Source organism: Amblyomma maculatum, chromosome 10, assembly GCF_055883805.1.
Source record: "Amblyomma maculatum isolate TAMU_Amacu chromosome 10, ASM5588380v1, whole genome shotgun sequence".
Taxonomy (NCBI): Eukaryota; Metazoa; Arthropoda; class Arachnida; order Ixodida; family Ixodidae; genus Amblyomma; species Amblyomma maculatum.
This window is the reverse complement of record NC_139353.1, coordinates 113074518-113080832: the sequence shown is the minus strand read 5'-3', so window position 1 is coordinate 113080832 and position 6315 is coordinate 113074518. Positions and strand designations below refer to the sequence as shown.

Sequence of the window (6315 nt, the reverse complement as noted above, 5' to 3'; positions counted from 1 at the left end):
GCCCCTAATCGAATACCTCGAAGGAACCATGTCAACTCCTCCTCAGCTCTTCAGGCGCCGAATGTCGTCATTTTCCTTGCGCGATGGTATGCTCTAGAATAACTATGGTCCAACAAAAACTGCTTATCTGCTTGTAGTACCCACTACGCTTCATGACGATGTTCTTCGTGCGTGCCACGATGAACTTTCTTCCGGCAATCTTTGTTTTTCTCGCACATTGCCACGGATACGCCAAAAGTACTTCTGGGCCAGGCTAGCTGCCGTTGTGCACCACTACGTCCGTACCCGCCATGAGTTCTAGCGGCGGAAGACAACAACCATTAAACCAGCTGGGCTCCGGCAACCTATCGACGTCCCGAAATTTCCATTTCAGCCAGTCGGCATGGACTCACTGGGCCCATTCCCGAAGTCCTCCATGGGTAACAGACATATAGCGGCTGCCACTGACTACCTCAGCCGCTACTGTGAGACCGAGGCTATTCCCCGTGGTACCGCAGAGTAAGTTGCACATTTCTTCATTAACAACAGCGTACTCCGTCACGGTGCCCCAACAGTCGTCTTAACTGACAGGGGAACCTCGTTTACGTCGGCACTCACCAGCGAGGTCCCTCAACTCAGTGGACCAACCCACTGCAAGACAACAGCCTAATTTCTATGTATGGAGACGACGATCATGGGAACTGGGACCGAATTCTGCCGTACATCACGTTCGCATACAACACTGCGCGCCAGGAAACTACACGCTTCACTCCATTTCAATTGGTCCATTAACGCGAACCCCTGACTATGCTGGATGCCGTGCTTCTTCCGGATTATGCTCCCTCCACTGGCGTGGGAGCTGATCAATAATTTTTGATGCAGAAGCTGCACGTCAACTTATCCGTAAGCGAATTCGGCACCAACAAGGACACGACGCCCAGCGATACAACTTGCGACACCGAGACTTACACGCCCAGCGACTAAGTCTGGGTATGAAACGCAATACGGCTGCGAGACCACTCTAAAAAGCTTCTGCGGCGTTACTTTGAACCCTACGAGGTGCTCCGCCGCCTCAGCACGGTGAACTACGAGGTGCTACCACAAGGCAATGGTGTCCTCTCGGCAGCCAAAGTGTGAAATTGTTCACGTCGCAAGAATAAAGCCACCTTTCAATCGTTCCACTGTTTTAGGTTCCAAACCAGAGCAAGAGACACTCCCGTATAACTTGCACCGCTTTTCTATTGTTCCCCGACGCTTGCGGCATCGATTCGATGCCCCTTGGAAGGAAGGCAATGAACACCGCTGTCCATCTTCTGGCGCCACCAAGTGGCCGAACGTCTTGGCACGGGGCTGAGCTTCATCCTCGTCTCTGTGGAGCTTCGGTCATTAAAAAGGCCAGCTCGATTGTTCTGCTGCTTGCTACGTGTGTTGGTGACAATATTGGAGCGGCTGATGATCAGTTTAAATTCGAAAGTGCCCCCGTAGAGATCAATATGGAATTTCTTAACTCCCATACCACAGCCACATACTCCTTTTCAGTGGTGGAGTAGTTGCGTTCATGAGCAGTTAATTATTTACTCGCAAAGAATACCGTATGTAATTTGTGATTCTCGTCTTGCACGAGTACTGCTCCCAATGCTCTGTCGGACGCGTCAGTGCGAAGAAAAAACTCGGTCCAAGTTCGGAGCGAACAGAACAGGCGGCTTTGCCATATGCTGTTTTAAAGTCACAAAGGCATTTTCGTGTTCAGCTGTCCATTTCAGCTTATTACTGACAACCTTCATATTGAGCTCTACAAGTGGATAGGCTATGTGAGAGTAATCGACAATAAACTCCCTGTAGTACCCAGTTAAACTAAGAAACGACTGTACTTCTTCCTTGGCAACCATTGGTGTTGGAAAACGTCGCACGACCTAACAAAGCGTTTAACGTCGCTTTAAACGCCTGGCCAGAATAACTCCTTCGTGATTAGGGACACCGTCTTCTGAACCCTCTGCCATGATGGTGTCGTGTCCTAAGCGAAAAACCGTCTCTCGCAAATCTTTCGGTAGCGCAAGCTTTTGGACCTGCCTTCCTGAGCTAAATAAACATTTCCTGTGAAGACGACCGTCTATCAATTGAAACGGAAACGAGGTACGACTCTGTCTACTTTTCTTCAATTCCCATAATTTCTCGAAGCAGGATTGCAAGCTCGAATCTTCATTTGCTTAATTGCCATTTCCCCGGTGCTACTTTCAGACAACGCAACAGGAGTAGAGAGCGGCCGCTGCGTCGCTCTGGCTGTCTCTTGCACTCGTGTCTCTACTGCCGACGAGAAACTGACTGCACCATCCCCTTGCTGGCCAGTCGTGCGCCTTTCCTCGTTTTGATGCTTCCCAGCCTCGATCATCCTCCATTCAGGACCAGGGTCATTGACTCTTCTTGTACCCGGAATATTTCCCAAGATGAGGTCGTAGATGGGTTGTTGTACGCATTTTGCCAATATCTCTCCGGTATAATAGGGGGTTGACACTAAAATCCTGGCTTCCGGCAGGTGCCTAACCGTGCCGTCTACCAGGGTGACAGCGGACGCTTCCCCTGTTAGATTTTCATTCCTCACTAGGCTTCTGCGAACCAAAACTGTATTGCCTCCACTGTCTCTAAGTACCAATATATGACGGTCTCCTATTTCTGCAGCCAACACTGGCATTGCTGTTTTTGACTTGGTGCTTTCACTCTTCACTTCATTGTCCATTGGCGTTTGCTCCTCTTTCGGCTGTGGAAATTTGGTGGTGCGATTAGTTATTTCTTTAAATCAACAATACATGCAGCTCGGTCCTGCATTCCATATTGGCATCCTTCCACAGTATGCCACCTCCTATTGCAACCTCGACACACGACCTGCGTCCTCCGGGCCGCACTACTAAATCTACAGTGTCCCACCCTGGTGTCCCACCCTGTTAGAGAGGAAACATCTAATTAGCGCCTTAGACGCCCCGCCAGTGGGTCTTGGTTTTGCTGAATTTATAGCTGAACCCTTCTGATTTTCTTCCTTCCCCTCACTTATATTCCTGAGAACTTGATCTTCGAGAAACTGGTCTGCATTCTCGGCAACCTCTTCTAATGAACAGAAATTTATTTCTTTCAGGAATACCGTTAAGTGTGGACTGCAGCATACGAGGAACTGCTATGTCACCAGTTTTTCACGCACGCCTTAGAAACTCTTTTCTGTGTTGGACATCTGAAGCCCCCTGTCGAAATAGTTGGCTATGCAACAAGCAACCTCCTTAGCGGTTTCGGAATTCTCAGGTTTTGCAGTGGGGAATAGCTCGCGAAAACCCACTGCCGTTGGCCTGAATCTTTGGAGAAGTGCCTTTCTTGACTTTATCGTAATCCATGTAATCAGACGCAGCATCTTACCAAACACATTGAGCGCTTCCCTGACTAAACACATACTCAACGCTGTTGCGGAGTCACAGCGTTCTCAACCTTGTCCTAAAGCTATTCGCTCAAATCGTTGCAGATATGCGTCAAAGTCATCTCTTTGTCATCAAAATTAGCCATCAGCTTCCTCGGACAAACTCTCGTCGATCTAGGCGCTCCTACCCTACCTCGGAGCCCCGATTGTCATCAGTGCTCCCCTCACGTTCTCCGACCAACTGCTGCTATTTCCACAGCAAAAAAATCCTTCTCTCGTTCAATTCTTTTTATTTCACGTTCCTCTGCCTCCCTCGCTTCTTCCTGCTCACGCGCTACTCTTCTAACCTCGCGTTCCTCAGCTTCTTTTGCTGCACGCTCTCGCTCCGCGTTTTCACGCGCATCTTCACGTGACTGTGCCCTTTTAACTCTTAGCATTTTCGCTTCTTGCTCATAGAGACTCATCGCTTCCCCTTTACTTAGCCTAGCTTGAGGGCCACCTCTGTCTTCACCAAGCCGAAAGATCCGAGACAAATAGAAATTAAACAAGAAAATGTAACCTGGCAGGCTCAACCACAGCATCCGCACTTGCACAAAAAGGTGCAACTGGTGCGAAAAAACATATTTTTACATTGCTAGCTCAGCTTGCATTTTATGCCGTGCGAACGAGCAGCATACACCCAGTTATATACAAAAGCTGGTTAAACAAATACGCGGAGGGCGCAGTCGTAATACGGGGATTGACACATTCCGGCGGGAGTTTATGGTTCACACACCTGATATGAATGGCGCATGTTTACGTTCAAGTACTCACGAGGCATTCGCTGGAAATACGCCCGAAAAGCTTTTGGACGTCAGATCATGGTGGCGAGCGCGCGGATGGGGGGTTGGCGAGGCGGAGACGGCGGCATCTAGAAGACTCTTTTACGGTGCGGGCAGTGAAGTGCATTCGGATCGCGTTGAATTTTGCGATGATGAAACAGAAGCGGTGAAGGCGGCGCCAGCTTTCATTCGCTGGCTGTGGCCAGACTGAACATAGGTTTCTAAAAGGCTTTACAGGCGAAAATATTTCATCGTCATCTTCAGCCGGACTGTACCCACTGCAGGGCAAAGGCCTCTCTAATATTTCTTCCATAACCTCGGTCCTGTGCTAGCTGCATCCTCTTGCATCGTGCGAACTTCTTAACCGCAACTGCCCACTTAACTTTCTATCGCCCCCTGCCACGCTTCCCTTCCCATGGAATCCAATTTATTACCCTGAGCGACCATCGGTTGTCCTCTCTTCGCACTAATGCCCTGCCTGTGGCAATTTCTTCCCAAAAAATGTGCGCGCCTAATTATAACAAACTCACAAGGATGCAGCAATCCTGACGCACACAGAACAAGCGCACAAATTGCTTGAAATGTTCAACCAAGTAGCCCCCATTGCTGCTTTGCTTGTCCATCTTAATTTCCGCTAGAATATCATTAACTTCAGTTATTTCTCTGACCCACTCTGCACACTTCCTATCTCTTTACGTTACACCTACCATTTTTTGATCCATAGCCCTCTGCGTAGTCTTCAATTTAGGTACAGCCTTTTTTTAGCCCTAACATTTCATCCTCATAGGTGAGTAGCGGTAAGTTGTAAATGTTATATACTTTCCTCTTGAGCGATACTGGCAAGCGGCTACTCATAATCTGCGAGTATTTGCCAAGTGCACCCCATCCGAATCTTGCTCTCCTTGTTATTTTTCTTTAACGATCCGGATCTACGGTTACTAGCTCTTCTAAGTAGTCGTAATCACCTGACTTCCAGTGCTTCTCTACATATTGTGAACTGATTTTACTTCCGTAGGCTGTTGAACAATTTCTTAGCCTTCTGCACATTGATGTTTAGCCATACATTTCTACTTCTCCCGTCAGGGTCATTAGTAATTCTTTGCAATTCATTCCCTGCGCTACTTTACTAGACATTGTCATCAGTGAATGCCAGATTACTGAGGTATTCTCAATTCACCCTTATTCCTAGCTGCTCCAATCCAAACCCTGAATACCTCCTCTAAGCAAGTTCTGAACATTACTGGCAATATTGTGTCTCTTTGCCTAACCTCATTCTTTCAGGGAAGTTTGCTTTCTTTACCCGGAAGAATGAATGTTGTGCAGCCACTACACACACTCATAAACACACACACACACACACACACACACACACACACACACACACACACACACACACACACACAAACACACACACACACACACACACACACGCATATATATATATATATATATATATATATATATATATATATATATATATATATATATTATAGGATGGGGGTTAATTGAGCAGATCAGCAGGACCCGATCAGCAGAACTGGGCAGATCAGCGGCGAGCACAACGACAGCGAACACAGTCAGGTCCAACACGCGCAGCGATCACGTCACTGCCTGAAACGTTCCTCGTGCACTTCTTCCTCTTCACAAGTACCCGCGGGACGAAGAGGCGACATCCTGGCGACTTACGGCGTGAGCAAGACGGCAGGGTCGTAATAGGGTTTGAGGCGCTGGACGTGAACAATCTCGCGTCGGCGCCGGCGTAGATCATGAGACGGCGTAAGAGGTTCCATCACACAATTACCCGGGGAGGTGCGCTCCAAAACTCGGTATGGGCCATGGTCTTTAGCAAGAAATTTTGAAGACAGTCCAGGAGCATTAGAAGATATCCACTGCCACACAAGAGCGCCAGACGAGAAGTCCGGTGTCGAGTGTTGGTTGTCATGGTTGGATTTATGGCGGTACTGGGTGTTAGCCGTGAATGCGCGGACAATTTGTCGACAGTCTTCCGCATGCTTGGCTGCTTGAGACGCAGGGGTATACTCTGATATGTCTGGCTGATACGGGTGTATGGTATCGATTGTAGCAGAGGGTTGACGGCCGTAGAGGAGAAACAAAGAA

The 6315-nt window shown here is 48.3% G+C and overlaps 1 pseudogene; it reads right to left on the bottom strand.

Moving 5' to 3' along the window:
• Nucleotides 1-2134: 2134 nt before the first annotated feature.
• LOC146177263 (uncharacterized) lies at nt 2135-6034 on the bottom strand (annotated as a pseudogene).
• Nucleotides 6035-6315: the final 281 nt, after the last annotated feature.